The sequence below is a fragment of the Symphodus melops genome (assembly GCF_947650265.1).
Source record: "Symphodus melops genome assembly, chromosome: 10".
Taxonomy (NCBI): Eukaryota; Metazoa; Chordata; class Actinopteri; order Labriformes; family Labridae; genus Symphodus; species Symphodus melops.
This window is the reverse complement of record NC_136700.1, coordinates 20,447,809-20,461,311: the sequence shown is the minus strand read 5'-3', so window position 1 is coordinate 20,461,311 and position 13,503 is coordinate 20,447,809. Positions and strand designations below refer to the sequence as shown.

Here is a 13,503-nt window from a genome sequence, read left to right as displayed (position 1 = left end):
GGCCGGGGTGAGTGCAAACAGGAAAAATTTCTTCAAAAAAGGAACCCTTCACATAAAGAGAAAGAGGGCTAAACGGCTGCTGAAACACAGCGAGCAGCCCCTGATTAACATCCCCCCCACCACACACACACACATGCACGCGCACGCACGCACACGCACGCACACGCCTCATAAAGTAAAACAGCAGAAAAAGACCTTTCAAACATTTCACACGTGTTCTAAATATAAAATATAAATGATCATCATTTCACACGTCAGGGTTTAAACACTGCCCAATTATAGCTTAGCATCTGCTAATACAATTCACTCTGCTTTATATTTATTCAGCTTCAGTTTATGACTGAGACACACAAGAATTTATCTTCAAACTACACAAAAAGAAAGACGGCCAAACAATTAATCTGAGAAAACTTCTGTCTGTCCAACTGACAGACTCAGATGACTACCTCTGCCTCAAGATCATTTTAACTTCTAACTGAAACACACATTTCTATAGAATTCATATAAGTTTATCAGATAGATGAGTTATTTTAGTTTTAAACTGCTTAAAGATGAAACAAAAGAGCTCAGGCTGCTCACATCTGATACCAATTCCTACATGATGTTCATCTATCCTTTCAGATCTGATCATTTTGACTGCAGTGAATCATCTTCATCAATACAGGGCTGATCTCAGATCAGATTAACAAGTTAAAGCAGGTGAGAAGGAGGAAGATAAACAGCTGTGTGCATGTTTTATCTGCGGAATAGAAGAAGAGGAATCACACACACACACACACACTTGTTCCCCCTGTGGGACAGCAGACGTCCATCTGTCTGTCAGACTCAGAAACATTCACCTGCAGAGGATCAGATGCTGAATATGAGGAGGGAGTGTGTGTGTGTGTGTGTGTGTGTGTGTGTGTGTGTGTGTGTGTGTGTGTGTGTGTGTGTGTGTGTGTGTGTGTGTGTGTGTGTGTGTGAGAAAAGAGAGAGAGAGAGGGGCCTGCTCTGCTCTCTGAAGCTGCAGCAGATTTGAAGTTAATCGACGAGATCAGTAATCGATCACACACTCACAGTGCTCCTCCAATAGCAGGTAAATGAGCAGATTTTCCATCAATATTCAACACGCACACACAGATTCTCTCACACACTCCGCAGCCAGGAACGCATCATCAGCCTCGCACAGAACTGGACCGGACCCCGAGCTGTCCCGGATCAGATCTAACCCGCAGTCTGATGCGGGTCATCTTTTCTCCCGCCGCAGCGCGTGCAGCCACGCAGCTGCAACAGCGGCAGCAGTACCGATCGAAACCGGAGATTTAGGCTGGAGTACAAACAACCTTATCAGGTCCTCCTCTGTCTGCAGACACACATTCTAACAGAAAACGTACCCGGGCTGCGGAGCCCCATTCCCCGCGTGCAGCCCGCACGCACCCCGTTCTGCACTTTCTCCTCCCCCGGTGTGTGAGCGGCAAAGCCAGGGGACTCACCCGGCTCTACTGTAGAAGATCCCGGTTAGAAAGTCCGTCTGTGTCGGTACCATCCACAGCTCCAGTCCCGCTCTCACTCTCTGACTGTCCGCTCGTGTCTTCGCTTCTGCTAGAGCCGCGCGCCACCGACGGTCCGCTTCACGCGCAAGAGAGCGCGAGCACAGCGCAGCCTACCGGCAAGTGCGCGCAGTGCCGCCATAGATCTGCATACTTAATGTCAAAGAAAGAGAATGAATAGTTAGATTGCAGTCAGAAATACACGGTAGTATCTGGTTAATGTAATCATACATTTATGATTACTCACCCGGCTCATATAATCATACATTTATGATTACATTATTATGCCTACATTTTATATTTTAATCTGCAGAGACATGAAGAGAGAAAGACTTTCGATCTGCAGCTGTATTGGCCTGTGTGTGTGTGTGTGTGTGTGGGGGGGGGGTATATCCTAAATATACATAAAAAGTATTATTTATTCCATAAATACTGCAAATAATTGAAATCGTATGTTTTCCCTCTGTGTTTGAGCAGAGATGTGTAAACATGGGGCAATGTAATGTAAACTATTATTTGATTCATTATTGAATCAGCTGTGTAAAAGCATGATGTCACAGAGGATGAGAAAAATAAACCAGCCTGAAGTCTGTATTTAGTTTAGTTTTTCTTGTTTTAGTTCTCAGTCTATAGTCTTGTGTGTTTCCCTTGTGTGTTAATGTGTCCTAGTGTTGATTGTACTTGTTTTGTCTTTAGTGTTTCCTGTTTTATTTTGGAATTTATTCTCCTGGTGTCTTACTGTCTTCTTTTACATTCTTCAGTTCTGTGTTTCTTTGGTATTTAAAGATTTAGATTATAGTAGTCCCCAGTGTTGTCTTTGTCCTGCCTCTGTTTTACCTTCCTGTTGATTGTCCTCACCTGTGTCTTGTTAGTCTCACCTGTGTTTGATTAACACTGTCTATCTAGTCTCAGCGTTCCTTCCCTCGTGTTGTCATTTCATTGTAGTATGGCAGTGTCACCCTCGGTTAGCGCTCTCTCTTGTGATTCCTCGTGGCTTACTTATAATAATAATAAAATAAAATAAAATGTATTTACATTGCACTTTTCAATGCAGGGTCACAAAGTGCTTAAAAAATAAAATAAATGAATAACGAAATGGAGGAAGACAATACAGGACTTCCAGTGATTATACAATTTAGAAGGACATAAAACAATCTAAAACCACATAGGATTCAGAGAAGGGAAAAGGTCAATATACACCACCAAAAGACCAAAGAAGCAGGAAGCAGATTACAATCATAAAAGGATAAAAGATCAAGGAGACATGAGGTAAAAGAGATTAAAGATACTACCTTGGATACGTCTTAATTAGGAATAAAGACAGTGGAATAAAACAACACATCGCCTAAACCACATTGATAAAACTGTGTTTTTAAAAGTAGACAGGGAGTCAGATCTCCTCAGGGAGGTTGTTCCAGAGGGTGGGGGCCCTGATGGAGAAAGCCCTGTCACCTTTAGTCCTCAGCCGTGACTGTGGCATGGCGAGTAGAGCCTTGGCTGATGACCTCAGGTTACAACCTGGCATGTAAGGGATGATGAGATCAGATAAACACTTTGCAGCGAGTCCGCAGCGTGCTATAGAAGTAAGCAGTAAAATCTTAAAATCAATTCTAAAACCTAGTGGGAGCCGATGAAGGGAAGCGAAAACAGGGGTAATGTAGTCTCTCTTTTTGGTTTTGGTGAGGAGTCGGGCTGATGTTTCTGGACCAGCTGCAGTTTATGTTGAGAGTGAATTAGAGTAATCTAAACACGAAGAAATAAAAGCATGTATGACTGTCTCCAAGTTATTTCTAGACAACCTTGAACTGACTCTGGAGAGTCTCCCAAGCTGCATTAAACAAGACTGAACAACTGGGATGACATGCCGGTTACGATTGAGGTTCTCCAAGATTCTTCCAGTTGGCACCTATATTTTGGGTCTGCTATGCTACTTGTGCTAATCAGGGTCAATAATGATTACCTCTGTTTTGTCAAGGTTGAGACCTGAAGGACTTGTTGAGCCATTAAGCATTTAAGTCACGGATGCAGTTGTTCGATCGGAAACAATTGTTTATCACCTTTGATGGATTTTCAGTTGGACATTTAATATATATATATATATATATTGGGCTTTTTCAGCCTTTATTGAGAGAGCGACAGTGGATGGTGCACTGAATTGGGGAGAGCGAGAGGGGAATGACATGCAGGAGGGGGCCTCAGGCTGGGGTCGAACCCGGGCAGCCCGCTTGAGGACTAACAGCCTCAATACATGTATGGTGACGCGTGCGCTGCCACTATGCTACAGGGGCCTCACAGAGATAACTTCCTGTTTGATGCTTAACCCGCCCATGTCACACCAATAACTGTTTCAAAAAGTTTAATTGTTTCCCATCAGGAGAGCATCTAAACAGTGTACTTACACAGTCTACACATTCACATTATCATTAAACAGGAAGCTGTGGTGTATATTTATATGCACAAACAGATAAATAGACGGACATTGAAAATTCAACATGATGAATCATCTGTGTTTTCATCAGGATTCAGTCAGAGTTTCAAGTCAAGGAAAAGGTCAACTGTCAGAGCTGCTGAGACTGAGAAACACATTTAAAAACTATTTTTAGAACAAAGTAAATCACAAAGTTAAGATTCATCCTACAGGATTTATCTGATACAAACCCAAACTGATGGGCGGTGGAATGACAGGCCATGCATTACAACTCTATGACTGTAAAAGATACATTACTAAAGACAAATGTAAAAAATAAAAAATAAAGAATTGATAAATCTACAAAAAAATATGTGTGCATCGCATACTTTGTGTTCCAGCTCCACAGTGTGTTGAGTGGATAAAGTGACACAGACCTGATGAGGGCGGAGTTTTCAGTCCTGACAGGGTAATAGAAGAAGTTCCTCCTGAGTCTTTGTGTACTCCCCTTAAGGTGAGACGTGGGTCTGAGAAAAGCCTCTCAAACAGTCCATGACAACTACATCTACACTACAACAAACAAAACAACAATAATGAAAATGTAGAACAACAGTCCAAACTGTTTGTCACTGAGGTGTTGGGAATTCTTCATGATCTTGGTGCAAAAATGTGTGAGTCGTTGTGCATGTTAAAGCCCCCAAATAAGTGACTCATTTGTTCAAAGGAAAACCATGAATCACTGTCAACTGCAACATGTACAACAACAAAAACAACAATAACAGTCCAAACTGTTTGCCACTGAGGTGATGGGAATTATCCATGTCCCCGTCTGTCCTGGTTGTGCTCCTTCTTGTAAAGGCATCCTGTAGGTTGGGAAGTGTTTTACTCACTCTGCTGTCTTCAGGACTTACCGGACTCCTCCCTTCAGTCCTTGTGACACTTGGTGAATGAGTCCATCAGTCATCGTCCTTCAGGTGCTAAGATAGCTTTAGAGTTGTGAGTCCTTTTTTGTAATTGTAGTATTTTTTATCCGACTCATCACCTAACTATGTGATCTGCATGTGTTTTTTTTTTAATTCTTCCAGTTAAGTGTCTTGCCCGTGGACACATCAGACATGTTGCTGCAGGAGCTTGGGATCGAACCCCTGACCTTCCACTTGAGAGATGACCAACTCTACCAACTTAGCCACAGCTGCCCCCAAATGAAGCGTCAACAGGTGCGGACTGGCCATCTGTGTGTTCTGGAGAATCACAGAACAGCCGGTACTCCAGGCGGCCGGCGGCTGTCACGTAGTCATCTCCAGCTGTTTTTTTTTTCTTTTTTCCTGAAAATGTCATGGCGACGATGCGTCTTTAAGTTGGTGGACATTGGGCTGCTCTCTCACTTTAAGTGTAAATACATAATTTCCCTTCAGGGATCAATAAAGTAGATCTTCTTCTTCTACATAAAGTCTTTTCCTGGATTTGGCTCGTAGGAACCCTTTCTGATGCAGCAGGATTATTTTGATGGAACATTATGATTGGGAGAAGACAGTTAATCACAGTTTGTTTGTTTGTCCGTGGTTTGACTAGCTGGGTATAGGTTGTGGTGGCTGGGGTTGTTGGATCTTGAAATGGTTAACATGGTTGTTCTCACAGAAACTGAAGTTATCAAACAATGTAGGGTAGGAGTTATTTTTATAAAAAGCAGTATAGTGTAGAAAATCGCATTGATTAAAAAATCCATCCTGAGACCCCTAACCCCAAAACTGGTGAACTTTTAGAACTTTCGTATAATAATTTTAAGCTTCAAACACATTTTTAATGGTCTGTATGGAGGTTCTTAAATATTCACTCAGTCCTCTCAAAGTATTAACGCTCTGTGATCTAATGTCAGCACTAAAAAATCTCCTACATACTCGTGTTCTCATTTAACATGCAACTCTGTACAGTAGATTTATAGAGTCTGCCAGCAAATCCCTTACAGCTGATTGGCTGACCATTTAAATGTCCTGATTTCACGCCTGTGGATCATTCTAATTACTGCAGTCTGAATGTGAACATGAGATTATAACGAGGAAATTTAATTAATATTCAGCTATGAACTATTTCTGTTCATCTTACAGGGCAGGGTGAAGGAAGAGGAGGGGGAGGTGTGTGTGTGTGTGTGTGTGTGTGTGTGTGTGTGTGTGCACTCTGTTATCGATGTAAAAACGATTTGTCCTTGTTTCTGAAGGTCGCCTTGACATCACAGTGCAGTAACTCTCAGTATGGGGCGTGGTCTCCTTCATTGCCTCCTTATCTCCTTCATTTGCACCTTTTCTCTTGCCTCTCCTTCACTGTCATCTTCGCCTCTTCATCATCTCCTCCTCTCCTTCATCGTCTTTTTAGCTTCACCTCCTTTTCTTCGGCATTGTGTCCTTCCCTATATTATCTCCATCATCTCATTTTCTTCTTTGTCTCCTCCTCTTTAAGTCATTTTATTCGTCAATGTTTCCTCCCCCTCACTGTCTCCTCCTCTCACTCATTGTCTCCTCCTCTCACTCATTGTCTCCTCCTCTCCTACATTGTATCCTCCTTTCCTTCATTGTATCCTCCTTTCCTTTATTGTCTCCTCCACTCCTTTATTGTTTCATTCTTTTCTTATACTCCTCTTATCTCCTTTATTCTTATATTCTCAAATCTAAAATCAGGACCTCTCCTTGTTTTTCACCAACAACGTTACAACCAGTAACGTTTCTTCATCCAGTCTGTGTGAAGTAAACGCTCAGTATTGTCGGTTAACCAGGAGTAAAACACAAACACAACATCAGGAGCATGAGGACTTCCACTATAATCCATACTCTATATTTAAATAATCACAGTTAAGTTATTAATAACACTGCATGTTTTTTATTTCATTTCAATCAGTTCTACTAAAATTTCAAACAAAACAATATGATGGAGGATATGTAAGATTCATTATTAAAAAATGATTATTAACAAAAGCCAGGCATGACAGACACTTCAGTTTCTGACCTGCAGGTCCTTTTCTCCAGATACACTTTTTAAGATTTTGGTTGAAATGATCTTTCTGACATCTGTAGCAGTTAAACACAAAAAACTTCGACCAATGTCTGCACTCGGTTTGAGTTTTATGAACCAATCGTTCCTCCCTGTCTCCCTGCTGGCGCTCTACCCCATGCATGCACGAGCCCATACTTAAAGCATGAGCTGAAATTAGCTTCTGGACCAATGGCGCTAGTGCATTTAAGAGAGGGGTGCAACTTTTGAGGGGGTGGGTGAAGACGGTGAAGAGAGAATTCTACTTTCAAAATCATGCTAGTTTTCAAAAAAGACCAACCCTGCATTTAATTGCAGGCGCTCCATTTACTCCAAGCAGGTGGCATGGGTTCAAAATTGCATGTGTGTCTCCTTTCCTGCACATCAATACTCTCTCGCTTTTTGTAAGGATGCCAATATGGTTATTGTTAACTTAATTGGTACATAATAATTGTGGTAATCGTGACTCAGTGATTTTTTCTCAGGTTAAAAATCCTACCATCAAAATCTATAATCTTTGCACGTAAACTCATGTGCTAATTTTTCTTCACATGAGACACAATGAGAGGAGCAAGGAGTTTTTATCTGAACAGAGAACATTCTAAGGTGTAAAGAAAAGACACCTTTTCAGGTCTGTGAAGGATGAAACAGGTTTTTATATAATCTCAGATTATCTGCACAGAACATGGCAGAATACTGTGTAATAGATTTCAGGGTTTACTGAGGAGCGCTCGTTTTGTGAATGTGTTCAGCCGTCATTGAATCCGCAGTGTGGTGCTTCTTTGACATCTGAGGGATTAGCAGGATTAGATGAATATATATATAATTTGCTTCATCAGTTTAGAGCCGATTTATTCTCCATAAATACTTAAACCTGGAACACAGGTGCAACGTTAATGTCACCTCTCTTTCTTATGTTCCTTTATCTGATTAAATTAAATTATTTCACTTAACCTGCAGCAGCAGTGGAAAAGCAGGCGGTGGAGAAACAACGGTTTTCTCCCAGTGAATTTTATACTATTATTTTAAATTCTCTCTCTCTCTCTCTCTCTCTCTCTCTCTCTCTCTCTCTCTCTCTCTCTCTCTCTCTCTCTCTCTCTCTCTCTCTCTCTCTCTCTCTCTATTCTCCCTCTCTCTCTCTCTCTCTCTCTATTCTCCAGCCTAAACTTTATGTATTTTTGGTGCAGTTCATGTCCTGGAGGATTTCAGCCTGCAGGCTTTGTCAACAAGGATTAAGAGCAGAAAGGTCAATAGAGTCTCCACAGGCAGCCTCAGCTGAAGGAGGTAAAGAAGGATGAAGAGGAATGAGGAAGAGGAGTGAGGAGAATGGAAGAAGGGGGAGAGGAAGAGACAGGGGAGTGGAGTTGAAGAGATACAGCAGGATGCTGAATGCGAACAGAGAGAAAAAGGACTGAATGTAAGAGAAGACGGACACTTTTCTAATCAATGACACATCAATGAAGACACACTGCACAGATCAATAACCACTCCCTGCTACAGCGTCAGTTTGATGAGACATCTTGGGGCGGTTTATTCTAAAATAAGAACAGGTTCCTACCTATATTACATGAAATAAACACATACACGTACAATTCACCGAAGGATGCAGACCAGCCAGAGAGTGGGAGGCAGTTCTGCTTTTTCAGGTGTGAGTCCTTTTCTACCCGTGGTAATGATAATGTGTGTTACTCTTCAATTGGTCTCACACCGAGGCTGGCAAAGAAGAAGAGGAGGAGGAGGAAGAAGAAGGCAGGGAGAAGGAGGATATAGACTGAGAGTAGAAAGAACATCACAAAAAAGGAAGGCGCTTAGAAGGAGAAGAAAAGACCACTGACATGTTTAAATTGGCTTTAAGAATATATTTCATCCTTATTCATCATCCTAGAAAACTATTCTTCCTACTGAATCACATTCATATTTTTAAAATGATACAGAGACTTACGGATGAGGGCTGATTATCTTAAACTCATACTTTAATGCTGATCATTAGAGGCTATTGATTTGAAGCTGATTAGTTATATGTCGTACATTATATTCAGGAGTGAGAGGCGTGTTGTGACAGACGTTGTCGTTTTTAGAACTTTTGGACAATAAAGAAAGACATTATTTATTTTTGTTTATAAAACACCATTAGATTTTAAAACCTGACAAGGATAAACTACTTTGAATTATCTTTACAGAAACTCCATTAGAGTTGAATAAAGCAATTGTGAATCACAATTAAAAATGTTTCTCTTGTAAAGTATTAAGAGTCATAGGCTACTTTAAGTCTGAAGTGCTACATTAACACTTTTTTGAGAAATCCTTTGCAAACGCATCGCTTCAGTGGGCAGATACAAAACATGCACAGTCCACATAACACAACTTCAGTAAATGCTTACTACAAGCTATTTAATTTATAACTTAAACTTTATAAGTTGTCAGTGATTGTGTGAGAGAAACACATGACTTAATTAACTAAGTATTATACACATGCTTTAGATACTACTACAACATATAAAGGAGTATAGGATGACAGATCTTTAATCAAATAAACATTATGGCAAAATTTTTGATTTATTCTGGCTCTTTTTTTTCATGAAATCATGAATAATACCATCAATATGTTGGGGGTTTTTTTTAAACAATTTTCCTATTGTATTTATGAAGTGTCTATTGTTGATATATTGATGATACAGTATATCACCCAGGCCATAGTGTGAATAGAGATCTGCTTCTCTAAAGCAGTAAAAAACATACACACTATCCAAACAGTGAAACCATACAGAAAATATCTACAAATGTTTGAGAACAACATACGAAATACAACAGCATCATTTGCAGTATATGGATTTTTACTGTCAAGCCAGGCATTTGCCAAGTCTGTATTTCTGAATCTGTTTACATTTCAAAGGTTCATGGTGCGGGGTATCAGAGGCAGCCGCAGACATTTCCTACTGACTCCCATGACTTTCTCTCCCACAATCACTGACGGCCTATCATTGTTCATACCTAAAACAAACCAGTCAAACCAATGCCAGCTATGAGTAGGCGGGAACTAGCCATAAGAGGCTGAATCCGGGCGGAATGATGTCGAGTTCAAGGCCTTCTTCCAAAACGAGACACAACATTGAAGTCTAAAATACGGGGTTTTGTATTTTACACTTTGTACTTTATGGATGGGTGGCAACCCTCAGTGTATGTGCTGTAATGTGGAAGATTAAGCTTTCTACTCTGTTGACCTATTACATTGAAGTTGTAATAAGACAGCCTAATATCACATTGGTTACATCAGCATGCAGCTCACTGTAAGCAAGCATGCAGTTCCCTGTTAAATCACAACTCACTGTTAGCATGTAGCTCACTGTTAGGATGAAGTTCACTGGGCAGCTCATTATGAATTTGTGCAAAGAAAAGCTGATGCATCTTTATATGTGATTAAAGGTTTAGTTTATAAAACAAAAAGGATCTTTATTTCAGTTTGCTCTCAAATTGGCTGCAGTTAAACATTTCTTTAAAATAATAAAATACAGAAATAATTCATTTTCACTCTCTCTATATTCATTCCTCCCCCGCAGGCACAGTTCTAGTTCCTCTGGGACATTTCCTGTTTTTTTTTATCCAATCAGTCCCCTGCATTCTCATTTTCTGTATGTACTGCATTAGCTTCTGACCACAGGGAACAGGCAGTCCCAGACTCATACAGAAATAATAATCAATCAGTGTGCGAGCTGCCACAATGAGCGCTGGTCCTGAATCCAGATAAGACTTCACATTCAGCGCTGCACGCTGTGGTCCAAATAGAGGACAGACAAGCAACACGTTCTGCCGTTGCTCCTTACAGACTGATATCTGATTAATAATGCAGCTGCAGATGTATTCATATACATCTGATATATATATTTACACATATATAAATGTGATGCGTTTATGAATCTGAATGTGGATGAACAAACGCTGCACAATTCTTCTTAAAGTAACAGCTGCTGCAGCCGTGTGTTCATCATTCATTGGTATTCATTATCCTCTGCAGTCACACTGTCATCATGCTGCTGCAGCGTCTGCTGAATCTTCAATTCTGCTATGATGGAAACACAGAAACAGACTCAGGACAACGCAAAGACTACTGAACAGCAGCGTTTCAGCCTCTTAACAGATCCAGTTTATGTGAGGCAGCAGAGCTCAGTTTCTACAAAATATACATTTAAACACTAACATCTAATCTTGGAAAAGTGAAACAACGGTGAAGCAAAACTACAGCACATCTCTCTAATTTGATGTTCTAAACCGCAGATGACTGAAAAAGGAAATCAGTTTGAGTGTCATTTAGAAAAAGAGAGAGGTGGAGCAGGATGAAGAGTGACAGAAAGTGAAAGGATAAATACAGTAATCTCCCAGCTCTGACAGAAGAAACAGAAAGAGTTATTCTATAAGACAACACCGGATCAATATAAATGAGATGGTCTTACCCTTTATCTTGTTTAAAAAACTACTGATATATATATTTTTTACTTTAAATCAATTTACATTTCCCAGCCCTACCTGGACGTTACCGTATTGAAAACTGAAGTACTTATCTGTATTTATTACCCGTGTGTTCACAGCTTCACTGCAGTCAGCTCAGGTTAAACTTTGTCAGAGTGAGTGTTGCTCACTCTGACAAAAACTTTTAAGTTAATAATTCTTAACATTGATTGAGGTTGCATTATTTTCAGATATAACGTGTGTGTGTGTGTTTGAGTTCACAGAGAAAATCTCTCAAAGTGTCTCTTGGCATGTGATGCAACATGATCACTATCAGTTGTGAATCTCCAGCAGACAGGCTCAGTTTTATTTATCTGTTTTTCAGTTTTATCTGTTCAGGTTTATGGTGTGACAGCTCTGATGAAATATTGATTCAAGCTTCAGTTGGCTTTGGTTCGATGTTTGGGGAGAGTTTTGGCTCAGTGGGAATAAAGCTGCCGGTTTGATGTTGATATAAAAGATAGAAACAGAAACAAACACATGATGATCCGACTAATGTTTTAAATTTCTGACTGCAGTTCTCCCCAATCTGCTTCACTTTCTTCTTTTCATTGAAGATGATCTACAGTACTCAAAACACAGACAACACTGAATCCAAGAAGAAAATTAAATTGAAGAAGAAAAAGGTCAACATAAAAACGGATTCAAATTAAATAAAACGTCTGACTTTCTTATTTTTTTATTAATTTTTTTGAAGTATTTCATCAGTAAGAAAAGAGACCCCCTCTCTCCCCTGTCTCTGCAGCAGCGTCTTAGTTTTCTTTTCCCAGCCTCCTCAAACTCGTCTCTTCTGTTTTTTTCCTACCTGTGGTTATAACTCTCCCATCATGTTGTCCCCCTCTCTGCTTCTCAGCCTCCTCACACCCCCTGCAGCTCCGACCCCCCATACTGTGCCCTTGGGTGTCCATGATCTCATCAGGAAGACAAAACCACCCAAGTGGAAAGGACGAACGACGAAGAAAGGAGGGAATAACCAAATCTCATTGTAGTGTGAAATAGGAAGAACTCCCCCCAATTTACTGCCTGGCATCTGATCTGTGTGCTGGAAAGACTGAGCGGATTCTCCGCCAGCAGAACCCCCCCCCCCCCCTCCATGTGGTGTGTTGGTCTGGAGCAAAGAGTGCTCAGTGTGTGTGTACAAGAGAGAAAGACAGAGAGAGAGAAAGACAGAGAGAGGGTCACACCATGTGTTTGCTTTCTGCGCGCTCAACACTCCAACAATCAGACACATTAAAACTCAGCAGCAGAAGAAGAGTCTGTTCTTCTCAGCGTCTTCACACCAACAGAGAACAATTATTTTCCTCATATTACTGTCACCAGTTTGACCTTTGGAGTATTTTTGTTTATTCTTGGTTAAACACCGGACAACATTCATCCTTTAAGATATGCCATGAAAGAAAAATCATGTCTACTTCCCATCATCCCCTGGGGTCTTTCTCAATTCACGATTGTGTCTCCCTCCCTCAGAGGCCGGAAGAGACACGAGGTCAGACGAGGACACTTTATCAAATGAGAAATCCTTCCGCATTTCAGTGTCAGTCTGACGTGACGTTAGGTACTGATGATAAGCTGAACAGCTGAATCAAACCCCCAGGAAACCCCTCATTTCGAAAGATTTCAAAACCTTTTAGTAAATAGATGGATACATTTTTCCCAAAATGTTTTATCCATGAAAGCTTTTCTTTAAGGTAGATGGACAGTTCAATCAGGAGAGACAAATGATCTTAAGAAATGTATTTATTACAATGATATGTGACTTGACAGAAACTTTGGCGCTTTGACTCTATGGGGTGGATGATGCGTTTAGAGAATGAAGTTCTGCTCGTCACTAGGATAGATCCCCCCATGGAGTCCGGACCTTGGTGGTGGAGATGGGGGTGATGGGGAGGTGGAGGGGTGCACGACTGCCAGCATGAAGGAACTAGGCAAGAGAAAATCATATTTAAGAGGAGAGCTGAACGATGATAGGCTGAAAACGAGGGAGGAACGCCGTGCCATTGGTTAGATGAGATCCGCCGACAGGGTGGCTGATTAACTCACAGA

General features: G+C 40.8%; 1 protein-coding gene across 1 annotated transcript in view; it reads right to left on the bottom strand.

Moving 5' to 3' along the window:
* Nucleotides 1-1,863, bottom strand: part of fat3a (FAT atypical cadherin 3a) — a 130,964-nt gene extending 129,101 nt beyond the window's left edge. The window contains exons 1-2 of the mRNA XM_079354855.1: nucleotides 1,822-1,863; nucleotides 1,473-1,682 (exon numbers count right to left, since the gene is read on the bottom strand). The gene's annotated coding sequence lies outside the window, so the exon portion shown is untranslated. The remainder of the gene's footprint in view (nucleotides 1-1,472; nucleotides 1,683-1,821) is intronic.
* Nucleotides 1,864-13,503: the final 11,640 nt, after the last annotated feature.